The sequence below is a fragment of the Ranitomeya variabilis genome, chromosome 5, assembly GCF_051348905.1.
Source record: "Ranitomeya variabilis isolate aRanVar5 chromosome 5, aRanVar5.hap1, whole genome shotgun sequence".
NCBI lineage: Eukaryota > Metazoa > Chordata > Amphibia > Anura > Dendrobatidae > Ranitomeya > Ranitomeya variabilis.
The window spans coordinates 659,097,888-659,114,433 of NC_135236.1; the positions used below are offsets into that span (position 1 = coordinate 659,097,888).

Genomic DNA, 16,546 nt, shown 5'->3' on the forward strand with positions numbered 1-16,546 from the left:
CACAAAACCGATATAAAACTTGACTTGACGATAAAGCTGTAAAGTTTCCCTAACGACAGTCTCTATTTGTGTCCGCTTGCTTTATTTAAAGGGGCAGGTAACCATCCTATATAACTGAATTTGGTTATGACCTGAAGAGTCTCTCATGACATAGACTTATAAACCAAAAAACGTTCTGAAATTAAAGTTTCTATTTGAACCACAATATAAAAATAAATAAATAAAAATGGCTTTTTGGATGGTTGGTTGGTTTTAATAATCAATATATAATGAATGGAAAAATAAAAAATATATTTTAAATAAAAAACAAACAAAGTCAATCCCCCCAGTAATATATTACATGAGACTCAACTGGCCCATAATCCTTTTGATCTTTAATAGAGTAAAACTATATTTACCCATGGGGCCAAGAGTTCTCCAGCTCATGGTTGTCCCACTTCCATTCTTCATGGGCAGTCTGAAACATTCCAGGCCATACTTACTAACATTTTGATTGTCACATTCAGGGCATATAAGCCCTTCCTTCTGGAACAGGTGGGACGTTTCCAACATCTACTTTTGACCAAGGTTTACTTTTTCCTGAAATCTAGACTGAGCCTTCAAGACATGCCACCATTGTGGCATGAGTGTGAAGACCTACTCAACAAGGAGTGTGATGGTCAAAACTAGCACTAGGAGGGTCCTTGGTGGCTTTTTTGGTGAATGTACATCGCTTTGATGAACGGTTTCTTAAAATATTTTGGCCCATGGGGACGAGAAGGTTCCAGCTCATGCTTGCCCCACTTCCGTTCCTCTTGGGTAGTCTGAAACATTCCAGGCCATACCTACCAACATTTTTATTGTCACATTCAGGGCATATAAGCCCTTCGTACTGGAGCAGGGGGAACGTTTCCCTCATCTACTTTTGACAAAGGTCTTACTTGTTCCTAAAATCTAGAATGAGCCTTGAAGACTTGTCACCATTGTGACTCAAGTGTGAAGACCTACTCAACAAGGAGTGTAGTGGGCAAAACTAGCACTAGGAGGGTCCTTGGTGTCAATTTTTGCTGAATATTCATTGCCTAGGTGAACAGTTTCTTATTCCCCCCATACACATTAGATAGTGGACAGCAGTCTCTCTTGACTTTCCCATGCACAATGTGTGGATCCTTTGTTTTCTACGAAAGAGCAGTAGCCAGACTCCTTCATCAGTGACCTATCTCCTCCCGGAGAAAATGGATCTGTCATTGGAAATCCATCGTGCTGGATCCTTATTTCCCCCAACATCATGTGTCTGGGGGATAGTTTGGAGGCCCCTCATACATATTAGATCGTTAACCAATCCTGCCGATATCGCCGAGTTCGGCCAACTTTAGTATTTAAGGGCCTTTACTTTTACGTTCTCAGTAGAGAACTTTTAGTGTCATTGTTACTTTTTTAAATTATTTTCCTTTTTGTACTTTTTCTGAAAATGTTCATAATATATTCTATTCCAGATCTTTGAAGCATATCCAGACTAGAAATGGGGTCATCTCCTATCGATGGTAAGTTACTGGAGTGTTTCTATTGTTTTTTATTGTTTTTTTTTGTTTTGTATTTTAGTGGGGTTATTACAGACTGTAATTTTCAAGCGTTTTAATAAGAAGGGACAACTACCAAAAATGTCTCTATGAACTACTGATCTCTGTTGTAAAGGTAGCCCACAGCTGGGTTCCAAGGAGACCAAGAATTGAGAATAACCATTTTTGGAAAACATTGATTATTGATCTGCTTCCCTACCCTGAGGTTATTTTTCTTTCTTGCCTTTATACAATTTTTTGCAAAACTTCAAACTCCGAACATCTGAATCATAATCTCATCTTTAAGGGGTTTTCCACAAGTTTATCATCACCGGTAGCCATACTGATCTCTGAGGAGCATTATGAGTTCCATGTTTGAATCTCCCTACATCACTCTCTTTCCAAGACTCTTGGGCCAATTCTTCATCCCCTTCTTTGATAACAACATCCATTACTTCGGCCCTTTCTCCAAGAGCCCAATAAAAAAGTCTCTCTCTATAGAAGTGGCATAGTGTGGGTTGCCAGTGGCCAGGACAATTCTAGTGTTGAGCCCACGAACACAGTGATAATATCCCCTGAGTACTTCCGTATAAAAATAATGCCCCTTTAGAAACTATTAATGCCTCTGTAGTGCCCCCATAAAAAAGTAATGATACCTTGAGAGTAATCCTTAAAAAAATGATACTGCCAGTCAGTCAACTATGTGCCATGCCCCACAAAAACAAAAAATTTAAAATTAAAGTCAACAGAACACAAAGTGAGCTGGCACAGGCATTGCATTGTGCCGAGACACCGATGTAGGCTGCAAACTTACGGCAGCCTACAGAGCAAAGCGTGGTATGGCTCCATGTGCTACCGTAAGATCCAACTGTATCAGCATAATATTGATGCCGATACAGTTCAAAGTGGCACATACACATTCAAAATGGCCTTCACTGCTAAATTTTACACCACTAAGAATTTTTTATCCAGGAAAAATGCCCCTGTGACCCCCCCACCCCCAATGGGGTATAATGGGTTTCTAGCCCTCTGGCAAAGCAAGTATTTTGCCCACACCCCCTAATTTGTGGACTGTTAGCACTCACTGAGCCCCTTCCACCAGCTCAATATTCAACCCTAATCTCCCAAGCACATATTTTAAAAAATAATGAAAATACCGTACTTAGATAATTATAGTTTGTGCTTTGACTTCTTAGATTTTTTTCTGCTTTTTGCTAAAATTTTCAGTATAAAAAAATAGTTATTTTTAGTTAACAATTTTATTACTGTAACCTGAAGTCTAGCCCCAAAACTAACCCAAGCTGTAAACCTAATCGTAACCCGATCCCTGGCCCTAAGCCTAACCCTAACCCTAAGTCTAACCCTAGCCCTAACCATAGCCCACAAGTGTAACTCTAGCCCAAAAAACTAAGCCTAGCCCAAAGAGTCCAACACTAGCACAAAAAGTCTAAACCTAGCCCAAAATGTCTAGCCCTCGCCCAGAAAGTCTAACCCTAGCCCAAAAAGTCTAACCCTAGCCCAAAATGTCTAACCCTAGCCCAAAAAGACTAACCCTCGCCCAAAAAGTCTAACCCTCGCCCAAAAAGTCTAACCCTCGCCCAAAAAGTCTAACCCTCACCCAAAAAATCTTAACCTTTGCCCAAAAAGTATAACCATCGCCCAAAATGTTTAACCTTAGCCCAAAAATTCCAACTCTAACCCAAAAAGTCTTAACCCCCGCCTAAAAAGTCTAACCCTCGCCTAAAATGCCCTAAGTCTATCCCTAGCCCTGTCTATCGCTAAATCAATCCCTAACTCTAACCCTCGTTAGGATTCGATAAAATGTAAAATATAAAAACAGCTATTAGTAATGAGTGAAGACCTTATTAAACCACGTGCACTGCACAATGTATGAGGACTTCATTTATTGCGCCCCAATAAACAATGGTGATGGCGCAATCGTACCCCTTCCCATCCTCGATACTGTCCTCTTTTCCACTTGCTACACCTCTTCTGTAAATATAAGGATCCCGTGCACATGGAGGGTTAAATAACATTTTTTCCTACTCGTACAGTTTTGTATACATAAAAGCAGCTGTACAGAGAAGGATCTGCCGCTTCGGAGGAAACATGGAAGTCGTTCCTGGCGCCCCTCCCCATTTTGTTTAGCGTTAACTGCTATTATTGTGCATCAATCTCTAAACTCCTATTGTCTTACAGGGGAAATGACTTGAAAATTAAGCATGTTTGCTTTTTTTATGACTTCCTGCATGAATCATTATGAAACTTGTGCCAAATGGTTTCCACTAATGACTATAAATAGAGCCGTGAATCTATGGAGTCATTGCTCGAATCTCAGCAGGATTGTGCTTCTCATAGGAAAATGATTTAACAGAGGGCATGAAACGGCAGCGTTCCAGTGATTATCCTTTCCCCCATGTTATAGCGTGCCCGTGATTTCCTTTCTCTGCAATTACATTGTAGTTTTACGCAGCTGTAATCAATTATTTGATGTCAAGAAAATGTTGAAGAAAACTGGAGAAGCGCTAGATATAGACACTTGAGAGTAGAAGGTAAAGACTACCTGTAAGTTGTCCCATCCAGTAATCATGGCCGACGTTGATCAGTGGTGTTTCACATTGTGCTGTGACTTCCTGCTGGGAGAGAGGGAGAGAGAGCTGCTTTATTTGTAGCCTAGATCTAATACAGTGGGGCAAAAAAGTATTTAGTCAGTCAGCAATAGTGCAAGTTCCACCACTTAAAAAGATGAGAGGCGTCTGTAATTTACATCATAGGTAGACCTCAACTATGGGAGACAAACTGAGAAAAAAAAATCCAGAAAATCACATTGTCTGTTTTTTTTATCATTTTATTTGCATTTTATGGTGGAAAATAAGTATTTGGTCAGAAACAAACAATCAAGATTTCTGGCTCTCACAGACCTGTAACTTCTTCTTTAAGAGTCTCCTCTTTCCTCCACTCATTACCTGTAGTAATGGCACCTGTTTAAACTTGTTATCAGTATAAAAAGACACCTGTGCACACCCTCAAACAGTCTGACTCCAAACTCCACTATGGTGAAGACCAAAGAGCTGTCAAAGGACACCAGAAACAAAATTGTAGCCCTGCACCAGGCTGGGAAGACTGGATCTGCAATAGCCAACCAGCTTGGAGTGAAGAAATCAACAGTGGGAGCAATAATTAGAAAATGGAAGACATACAAGACCACTGATAATCTCCCTCGAACTGGGGCTCCACGCAAAATCCCACCCCGTGGGGTCAGAATGATCACAAGAACGGTGAGCAAAAATCTCAGAACCACGCGGGGGGACCTAGTGAATGAACTGCAGAGAGCTGGGACCAATGTAACAAGGCCTACCATAAGTAACACACTACGCCACCATGGACTCAGATCCTGCAGTGCCAGACGTGTCCCACTGCTTAAGCCAGTACATGTCCGGGCCCGTCTGAAGTTTGCTAGAGAGCATTTAGATGATCCAGAGGAGTTTTGGGAGAATGTCCTATGGTCTGATGAAACCAAACTGGAACTGTTTGGTAGAAACACAACTTGTCGTGTTTGGAGGAAAAAGAATACTGAGTTGCATCCATCAAACACCATACCTACTGTAAAGCATGGTGGTGGAAACATCATGCTTTGGGGCTGTTTCTCTGCAAAGGGGCCAGGACGACTGATCCGGGTACATGAAAGAATGAATGGGGCCATGTATCGTGAGATTTTGAGTGCAAACCTCCTTCCATCAGCAAGGCCATTGAAGTTGAAACGTGGCTGGGTCTTTCAACATGACAATGATCCAAAGCACACCGCCAGGGCAACGAAGGAGTGGCTTCGTAAGAAGCATTTCAAGGTCCTGGAGTGGCCTAGCCAGTCTCCAGATCTCAACCCTATAGAAAACCTTTGGAGGGAGTTGAAAGTCCGTGTTGCCAAGCGAAAAGCCCAAAACATCACTGCTCTAGAGGAGATCTGCATGGAGGAATGGGCCAACATACCAACAACAGTGTGTGGCAACCTTGTGAAGACTTACAGAAAACGTTTGACCTCTGTCATTGCCAACAAAGGATAAAGTATTGAGATGAAATTTTGTTTCTGACCAAATACTTATTTTCCACCATAAAATGCAAATAAAATGATAAAAAAATAGACAATGTGATTTTCTGGATTTTTTTCTCTCAGTTTGTCTCCCATAGTTGAGGTCTACCTATGATGTAAATTACAGACGCCTCTCATCTTTTTAAGTGGTGGAACTTGCACTATTGCTGACTGACTAAATACTTTTTTGCCCCACTGTATATATTTACATTTAATAGTCAAATAATTAATATTTCTGTAATGAGACAAGAATAGGTCTGCTGTAATACTGTATAATAATACTAGTATCATCCCATTTACTGTAATACTGCTCTGTATAGACAAGAATCTAAGTACTATAAACTTGCCGTCTATGGGCCATAGAGTAGCTGCTATTATGTTAACCTAAAGGGTAAGAAGTTATAATTCATCATAACCCTTTGTGGGCATGAAACTAGCTGCCGTGATGCTATTTTTGGGAAAGAAACTAGCCACTATGATGCCCTGGGTGGAAATAAGATGACTACTATGATAGCCTCTCGGAGAAAGCCGTTAGTTCCCTTCTAATTGTAAGAAGCAAGCTACTTTAATACTCTTCTCTATTGGCAATAAGCTGGCTACATTGATACCCTCTAAGGGAAAGAAGCTAGCTACTATATCATCTGTAGCCAAGAAGCTAGCTACTATGAGGTCCTCTGTAAGTAATAAGTTACCTACTATGAAGTCCTCTGTGGAAAGAAGTTAGCTACTATGATATCCTGTAACAGAAAGAAGCTAGCTACTATACTATCTGTAGCCAAGAAGCTAGTTACTATGGAAAGAAGCTAGCTACTATGATGTCCTCTGTGGATAGAAGCTAGCTACTATGATGTCCTCTGTAAGTAAAAAGTTACCTGCTATGATGTCCTCTGTGGAAAGAAGCTATCTACTATGAGGTCCTCTGTAAGTAATAAGTTACCTACTATGATGTACTTTGTGGAAAGAAGCTAGCTACTATGATATCCTGTAAGGGGCAGAAGCTAGCTACTATACCATCTGTAGCCAAGAAGCTAGTTACTATGGAAAGAAGCTAGCTACTATGATGTCATCTGTGGAAAGAAGCTAGCTACTATACCATCTGTAGCCAAGAAGCTAGCTACTATGATGTCATCTGTGGAAAGAAGCTAGCTACTATGATGTCATCTGTGGAAAGAAGCTAGCTACTATGATGTCATCTGTGGAAAGAAGCTAGCTACTATGATATCCTGTAATGGAAAGAAGCTAGCTACTATGTCATCTGTAGCCAAGAAGCTACTTACTATGGAAAGAAGCTAGCTACTATGATGTCATCTGTGGAAAGAAGCTAGCTACTATACCATCTGTAGCCAAGAAGCTAGCTACTATGATGTCATCTGTGGAAAGAAGCTAGCTACTATGATGTCATCTGTGGAAAGAAGCTAGCTACTGTGATGTCATCTGTGGAAAGAAGCTAGCTACTATGATATCCTGTAAGGGGCAGAAGCTAGCTACTATGTCATCTGTAGCCAAGAAGCTAGCTACTATGGAAAGAAGCTAGCTACTATGATGTCATCTGTGGAAAGAAGCTAGCTACTATACCATCTGTAGCCAAGAAGCTAGCTACTATGATGTCATCTGTGGAAAGAAGCTAGCTACTATGATATCCTGTAACGGAAAGAAGCTAGCTACTATGTCATCTGTAGCCAAGAAGCTAGCTACTATGTCATCTGTAGCCAAGAAGCTAGCTACTATGGAAAGAAGCTAGCTACTATGATGCCATCTGTGGAAAGAAGCCAGCTACTATGATATCCTGTAACATAAAGAAGCTAGCTACTATACCATCTGTAGCCAAGAAGCTAGCTACTGTACTATGGAAAGAAGCTAGCTACTATACCATCTGTAGCCAAGAAGCTAGCTACTGTACTATGGAAAGAAGCTAGCTACTATACCATCTGTAGCCAAGAAGCTAGCTACTGTACTATGGAAAGAAGCTAGCTACTATATCATCTGTAGCCAAGAAGCTAGCTACTGTACTATGGAAAGAAGCTAGCTACTATACCATCTGTAGCCAAGAAGCTAGCTACTGTACTATGGAAAGAAGCTAGCTACTATACCATCTGTAGCCAAGAAGCTAGCTACTGTACTATGGAAAGAAGCTAGCTACTATGATGTCCTCTGTGGAAAGAAGCTAGCTACTATGAAATCCTGTAATGAAAAGAAGCTAGCTACTATGATGTCCTCTCTAGGTTATAGGTTAAGACGCTAGCTATTATAATAATGCTCTCTGTGAGCAAGAAGCTAGCTACTTCAGTACTACAAGTATCTATTATAAAGCTGTCACTATGTATGTTGACCTACACTATAACACTGCTCTTCTTAGGAAATAAGCTACTCTGCTAAAAACAACTATAATACTGTCCTGTATGTACTAGAAGCTATCTACAATATTATTGTCCTCTGTGGAAAAGAAGCTAGCGACTAGAATACTGACCTCTATGTGAAAGAAGCAAACTACTATAATACAGCTCCTTATGGATAACTCTAAGGCAAAAACCAAATTACAATAATACTGCCCTCTATTGGCAAGAAACCAGCTGCTATACTATTGCCCTTTATAGGAAAGAAGCTAGCTACTTTAGTACCACCTCCTAAGAACCAGAATCTTTGTTTCTTCCTATATGGGCAGCATCATAATATCTGCTATAAATTTTGCTCCCTAAAATACAAGAAAAAGGCAAAAATACAGAAAAAATGATACTATAAATGGGACCTTGTCCCATGTAAAAAGTGTCTGTGAATGTAGATAAGTCAATATGAGCAATGACCAGGATCGTGGCGCTGAGTGATTTGCCAGCTAGATGGACGAAACGTCGGATGGCGGAACACCAGTACATGATATTTTTTGCTCAGAATGTTCCTTTCAGATGCTGACTTTGCTGACATTCTGCACCATCCGGAAGCTGTCAGAATTACAATATACATTACAGTGTGAATGTTTTCTTGAGTGGGGATTACGGGTTCAATATGACATATAAAGAATACACCAGCGCTTTAATCTATAGAAGTGATGTGTGCCTCGCTAGTACTTCCATGGGGTGAAAGGCTTGGACCACTTCATTCATTACCTATGGGACTGGCCGGGAGTGTAAGGCCTGTGCCTGCCATCATACTGTGTTGCTGGACTGTGTGGTATCATCATACTGTGTTGTGGGACTGTGGGGGATCATCATACTGTGTTGTGGGACTATGAGGGATCATCATACTGTGTTGCTGGACTGTGGGGGATCATCATACTGTGTTGTGGGACTGTGAGGTATCATCATACTGTGTTGTGGGACTGTGGGGTATCATCATACTGTGTTGTGGGACTGTGGGGTATCATCATACTGTGTTGTGGGACTGTGGGGGATCATCATACTGTGTTGTGGGACTGTGGGGGATCATCACACTGTGTTGCTGGACTGTGGGGGATCATCATACTGTGTTGTGGGACTGTGAGGTATCATCATACTGTGTTGTGGGACTGTGGGGTATCATCATACTGTGTTGTGGGACTGTGGGGGATCATCATACTGTGTTGTGGGACTGTGGGGGATCATCATACTGTGTTGTGGGACTGTGGGGTATCATCATACTGTGTTGTGGGACTGTGGGGGATCATCATACTGTGTTGTGGGACTGTGAGGGATCATCATACTGTGTTGCTGGACTGTGGGGAATCATCATACTGTGTTGCTGGACTGTGGGGATCATCATGCTGTGTTGTGGGACTGTGGGGGATCATCATACTGTGTTGTGGGACTGTGGGGGATCATCATGCTGTGTTGTGGGACTCTGGGGGATCATCATACTGTGTTGTCGGACTGTGGGGGATCATCATACTGTGTTGCTGGACTGTGGGGGATCATCATACTGTGTTGTGGGACTGTGGGGGGTCATCATACTGTGTTGTGGGACTGTGGGGGATCATACTGTGTTGCTGGACTGTGGGGGATCATCATACTGTGTTGTGGGACTGTGGGGGTCATCATACAGTGTTGTGGGACTGTGGGGGATCATCATACTGTGTTGTGGGACTGTGGGGGATCATCATACTGTGTTGCTGGACTGTGGGGGATCATCATACTGTGTTGTGGGACTGTGGGGGATCATCATACTGTGTTGCGGGACTGTGGGGGATCATCATACTGTGTTGCTGGACTGTGGGGGATCATCATACTGTGTTGTGGGACTGTGGGGGATCATCATACTGTGTTGTGGGACTGTGGGGTATCATCATACTGTGTTGTGGGACTGTGGGGGATCATCATACTGTGTTGTGGGACTGTGAGGGATCATCATACTGTGTTGCTGGACTGTGGGGGATCATCATACTGTGTTGCTGGACTGTGGGGGATCATCATGCTGTGTTGTGGGACTGTGGGGGATCATCATACTGTGTTGTGGGACTGTAGGGGATCATCATGCTGTGTTGTGGGACTCTGGGGGATCATCATACTGTGTTGTGGGACTGTGGGGGATCATCATACTGTGTTGCTGGACTGTGGGGGATCATCATACTGTGTTGTGGGACTCTGGGGGATCATCATACTGTGTTGTGGGACTGTGGGGGATCATCATACTGTGTTGTGGGACTGTGAGGTATCATCATACTGTGTTGTGGGACTGTGGGGTATCATCATACTGTGTTGTGGGACTGTGGGGGATCATCATACTGTGTTGTGGGACTGTGGGGGATCATCATACTGTGTTGTGGGACTGTGGGGGATCATCATACTGTGTTGTGGGACTGTGGGGGATCATCATACTGTGTTGTGGGACTGTGAGGGATCATCATACTGTGTTGCTGGACTGTGGGGAATCATCATACTGTGTTGCTGGACTGTGGGGATCATCATGCTGTGTTGTGGGACTGTGGGGGATCATCATACTGTGTTGTGGGACTGTGGGGGATCATCATGCTGTGTTGTGGGACTCTGGGGGATCATCATACTGTGTTGTGGGACTGTGGGGGATCATCATACTGTGTTGCTGGACTGTGGGGGATCATCATACTGTGTTGTGGGACTGTGGGGGGTCATCATACTGTGTTGTGGGACTGTGGGGGATCATACTGTGTTGCTGGACTGTGGGGGATCATCATACTGTGTTGTGGGACTGTGGGGGTCATCATACAGTGTTGTGGGACTGTGGGGGATCATCATACTGTGTTGTGGGACTGTGGGGGATCATCATACTGTGTTGCTGGACTGTGGGGGATCATCATACTGTGTTGTGGGACTGTGGGGGATCATCATACTGTGTTGCGGGACTGTGGGGGATCATCATACTGTGTTGCTGGACTGTGGGGGATCATCATACTGTGTTGTGGGACTGTGGGGGATCATCATACTGTGTTGTGGGACTGTGGGGTATCATCATACTGTGTTGTGGGACTGTGGGGGATCATCATACTGTGTTGTGGGACTGTGAGGGATCATCATACTGTGTTGCTGGACTGTGGGGGATCATCATACTGTGTTGCTGGACTGTGGGGGATCATCATGCTGTGTTGTGGGACTGTGGGGGATCATCATACTGTGTTGTGGGACTGTAGGGGATCATCATGCTGTGTTGTGGGACTCTGGGGGATCATCATACTGTGTTGTGGGACTGTGGGGGATCATCATACTGTGTTGCTGGACTGTGGGGGATCATCATACTGTGTTGTGGGACTGTGGGGGATCATCATACTGTGTTGCGGGACTGTGGGGGATCATACTGTGTTGCTGGACTGTGGGGGATCATCATACTGTGTTGTGGGACTGTGGGGGTCATCATACTGTGTTGTGGGACTGTGGGGGATCATCATACTGTGTTGTGGGACTGTGGGGGATCATCATACTGTGTTGCTGGACTGTGGGGAATCATACTGTGTTGTGGGACTGTGGGGGATCATCATACTGTGTTGTGGGACTGTGGGGGATCATCATACTGTGTTGCTGGACTGTGGGAGATCATCATACTGTGTTGTGGGACTGTGGGGGTCATCATACTGTGTTGTGGGACTGTGGGGGATCATCATACTGTGTTGTGGGACTGTGGGGTATCATCATACTGTGTTGTGGGACTGTGGGGGATCATCATACTGCGTTGTGGGACTGTGAGGGATCATTATACTGTGTTGCTGGACTGTGGGGAATCATCATACTGTGTTGCTGGACTGTGGGGGATCATCATACCGTGTTGTGGAACTGTGGGGGATCATCATACTGTGTTGTGGGACTGTGGGGGATCATCATACTGTGTTGCTGGACTGTGGGGGATCATCATACTGTGTTGCTGGACTGTGGGGGATCATCATACTGTGTTGTGGGACTGTGGGGGATCATCATACTGTGTTGTGGGACTGTGGGGGATCATCATACTGTGTTGCTGGACTGTGGGGGATCATCATACTGTGTTGTGGGACTGTGGGGGTCATCATACTGTGTTGTGGGACTGTGGGGGATCATCATACTGTGTTGTGGGACTGTGGGGTATCATCATACTGTGTTGTGGGACTGTGGGGGATCATCATACTGCGTTGTGGGACTGTGAGGGATCATCATACTGTGTTGCTGGACTGTGGGGAATCATCATACTGTGTTGCTGGACTGTGGGGGATCATCATACCGTGTTGTGGGACTGTGGGGGATCATCATACTGTGTTGTGGGACTGTGGGGGATCATCATACTGTGTTGCTGGACTGTGGGGGATCATCATACTGTGTTGTGGGACTGTGGGGGATCATCATACTGTGTTGTGGGACTGTGGGGGATCATCATACTGTGTTGCTGGACTGTGGGGGATCATCATACTGTGTTGTGGGACTGTGGGGGTCATCATACTGTGTTGCTGGACTGTGGGGGATCATCATACTGTGTTGTGGGACTGTGGGGGATCATCATACTGTGTTGCTGGACTGTGGAGGATCATCATACTGTGTTGCTGGACTGTGGGGGATCATCATACTGTGTTGTGGGACTGTGGGGGTCATCATACTGTGTTGCGGGACTGTGGGGGATCATCATACTGTGTTGCTGGACTGTGTGGATCATCATACTGTGTTGTTGGACTGTGAAGGGCCATCATTCTGTGTTGTTGGACTGTGGGGATCATCATAATGTGTTGTAGGACTGTAGAGGGCCATCATACTGTGTTGTGGGTCATCATATTGTGCTGGGCTCACTGGAGGCCTCCTAATTTGTTTGGAGGAACTGTAGGAACTTTTCTATATTGGGGTAATATGGGCCATCCTATTGTTTGAATGGATACTGTGTGGTCATCATACTGTGCATGTGGAGGACTTCACTGTTTGGTTTGGGGGGGCATTTTTGTTGGCATCATAGGTCATTGTTCCATGAAAGATGTATTATAGTAAGGGGAATACTAAGGACTTGCAATAGAGCAACATTTATTTGAAAGTACCAAAATGCATGTCCCTCTCTGTCTTTTAAAAGTTGGGAGCTATGCCCTTCTGTGACTATGCCAATGTGTCATGACCCCACCTACTCCATCACATAGATTTTTAGGACAGAGGGGGTGAGATGGCCAAATCAGGACTTCAGCTAAGATACCCCATGATTTCTATGTACGCCCCTGATGTTGAGCTCTGACAAATCCTACGCACACCACTGATTAACAGCTTTTTGCATGCACAGTGCATAGGCAGAAAGCTGTCAATCAGTGCTAGGGGTTGGGGATAGCGGGACCTCATAAATATGAAGAACTACATAAAAGGAGCTCATCACTGAGAGGACTAGCTGAGCTGCAGCAGAGGATATGTGTTATCAAAACTACAGCAAGCAGCCCAGCATGTGACCCAGTGTTAGAATAAGAGTCTCGGTCCTTACTTTTCGCTGCTTCCAGATGGAGTAGCGCACATTTTGTGAATGGTGACAATTTTCTTTTAGCACAATGCCACTTTAAATATATTAAAGCAGATCTTTCACCAGATTTCACAATACCAACCGCATACATTATTAAATAAATCTATTAGCCCTGACCAGCCTGGTGTACTTACTTTGATAATGTGTCAGAATGGCCGTACAATGCATTATAAATGTTAATTTTGAAAGCTCTAACTCCAGTGTCACGGCATCTCCAACAGATCATGTTTTCAGGATTTCCTTAGTATTTCACAGGTGACAGAACCTGGGGCAATTGCTGATACCTTCATAGTAATTCCAATACTGAAAACATGATACGTTACGGGGCCGTGAGGACTGGAGTTCAGGAAACAATGCTCTCCCTTTAATATCAGGTTTGAAAACCGATACAGATAGTTTGACATGGATTTTCAAAGTAAGTATATCAGTCTCATCAGGTTTAATAAATCTAATAATATATGGAGTTTGTTTTGTGAAATCTGGTGATAGTTTTGCTGCAGTAGGCTGGAATTTTCTGCCTGCCTGTTGCCTGTCCTGGGCCTTATGGCCTCTTTACATGTTCCAATAATAGAATATCATGCTAATGTGTGAGTTCTCAGCTTTCTCATAGGGAGCAAAGGAGCGCTCGGCCAAAAAAGAGCTACTGTGTTTGAAAGAATCTGCTGAGATGGCTTTCGGCTGAACGATCAGCTTAAGCATTGTTCATCTGACATCCAGGTAATGCGTATAGCCAGCTTTAGGCACAGGAGAGGCAAGAGAATGAGCATTGTGCAGCAGCACACTACATGTTGTGGGCATTTTGTAAATTCCAGCCCACTGCAGGAAGCAACACAGTTGGAAAGAACGGTGATTCACCAATTACTGTCTCGTCGAAATGGGCATTAGATTGATTCTATCTGTGACTTTTCAGCATCATGATGACAGATTTGAAGTCTAAGGCCTAGGAGAGGTGACGGCCTGCGCCCTTTGCAGCAGCACACTGCATCTTGTGGGCATTTGTAAACTCCAGCCCACTGCAGGGACGGGCAAAGTTTAATAGTCCGGAATAATGTTCCATCACCAATTACCGTCTCATCTAACTGGGCATTAGGTTGATATTCTGTGTTTGGCTCTTCAGTGTCATGTGTTAATTTAGAAATCTAAAGCCCAGGAGAGGCGTCATGCAGCAGCACACTACATATTGTGGGCATTTTGTAAATTCCAGCCCACTGCAGGAAGCAACACAGTTGAATAATCAGAAAGAACAGTGATTCACCAATTACTGTCTCGTCAAAATGGACTTTAGATTGATTCTATCTCTGGTTTTTCAGCATCATGATGACAGTTTTGAAGTCTAAGGCCTATGAGAGGTGAGGGACTGAACCCTTTGCAACAGCACACTGCATCTCGTGGTCATTTGTAAACTCCAGCCCACTGCGGTCAAGGGTACTGTTTAATAGTCAGGAAGAATGTTCCATCACCAATTACTGTCTCTCCAAAATGGGCATTAAGTTGATTTTGTCTTAGGCTCTTCTGCATCATGCTGGCAAATTAGAAGTGTAAGGCCCAAGAGGCGACAGATTGAGCCCTATACTGCAGCACGCTGCATGTCGTGGCATTTGTAAACTTCAGCCTACTGCCAGAAGGGGCGAAGTTGAATGATTGGCAGTAACCTTACATCGTCTACAAGAAATAACCTGGGACAAATTCAACGACGTAAGCCAAAACCCAACGTGGTGCACGGACTATTTGCCGGTGCATTTTGTCTTAATTTTCTGCCGTCTCTTAGTGGTCATTGCTGCGTCCATGCGTCAGCAATGTGTGCGCTTTAAGGAAAATGTGACTCATTTGCTTTTACCAGTTAATAACCAACTTCCCCATTAAACTAATAGCATAAGACAACACACCGCGGTGCCCACGAGCGATAAGGACATGACTAATGTTGCAACTCAGCCCGTCTATAGGTGTCTCCTCCAAATGTCCCCGCTCTGTTCTTGTGATGTCTATAGTCCATTATCTTTGTTCTGCCTCTGCTCTGTCCTTGCTGCTTTGAATAGTTCAGTTATTGCCGCTGGGAGTGATAAGCCGGGAAGTTAAGATAGCTACTGTACTTTTAAGTCTCTATGAAGGAAGGCGGCTCGCCTGTGATGTTGATACCCTGGGCAAGGACAGAGGTTGGACACCCAGCTGACTGGCTTAATCAGTAATAGGTCTCCCTGTGTCTGTTGATCAGATGATCCTTGTAGCATGTGTTGCCCACACCTGCTGTTCTTGGGGCAGGTGAAAAAACACTTGGTCCTCTGGACTTCCTCTTCCAGAGTTCCAAAAGTTCAACTCCCTTGAACAATGCTTTTACTTAAAGGAGAACTTCCCGTAGTAGAAAAATTTCTTAGTATGTGACTCCATTTTTACCATAATTTTCGATGACGGTTACTCCTTAGCATCTTATAAAATAAATTTCTTAGAATGAGTCCTTTTTTTGAGTCCTGGAAGTAAAGAAGTGGCAGCTCGATGGACTTCTTCTCTTGTCTTCCTGTCTATAGTCATCGAAGCCACCACCTTGTGATCGGTCGGGGTTTGACCTCTGGCAGCGTCACCCATCCAGCAGGAATATATAGCTTGCTTGAAAAATAATGTAAACTGGTCAACCCTTCGCAAATTAGTTTCTGATGGCTAAATCTAAAGGGTTGTCCAGTGGTGACAACTAGAGATAAGAAGATCGATCTATGTAGGGTCAAGTTCTAGCCAAATATCCAGTTTCACATAAACTTGAACCCTTTGAGAAACCTTTCATAGTTTGTAAAAAACAATTTGCCTGGCACCATTTTCCATACTGCTGAAGCTTCAGAGAGGAGGCAAACGTCATTTTGCATGGCCATGCAGGATGCCCCATAATGCCCTGCAGCTTTGACATCTAGCAGATTATCATACTTTGTACAGTAGTGTCAGTACTGGGGCCATCACAGATCAGCAGCTCCCAGCGGAACACAGTTTGCACAGTAGAGTCGTTCTCCATCTCAAGAGTCACTGGGTAAGACTCATATGTAGAGTGCAA

At 43.8% G+C, this 16,546-nt stretch overlaps 1 protein-coding gene across 1 annotated transcript in view; it reads left to right on the top strand.

The window, feature by feature from the left end:
- Positions 1-16,546, top strand: part of CCND2 (cyclin D2) — a 559,919-nt gene that overhangs the window by 192,807 nt on the left and 350,566 nt on the right. The window contains exon 3 of the mRNA XM_077266502.1: positions 1,476-1,523. The gene's annotated coding sequence lies outside the window, so the exon portion shown is untranslated. The remainder of the gene's footprint in view (positions 1-1,475; positions 1,524-16,546) is intronic.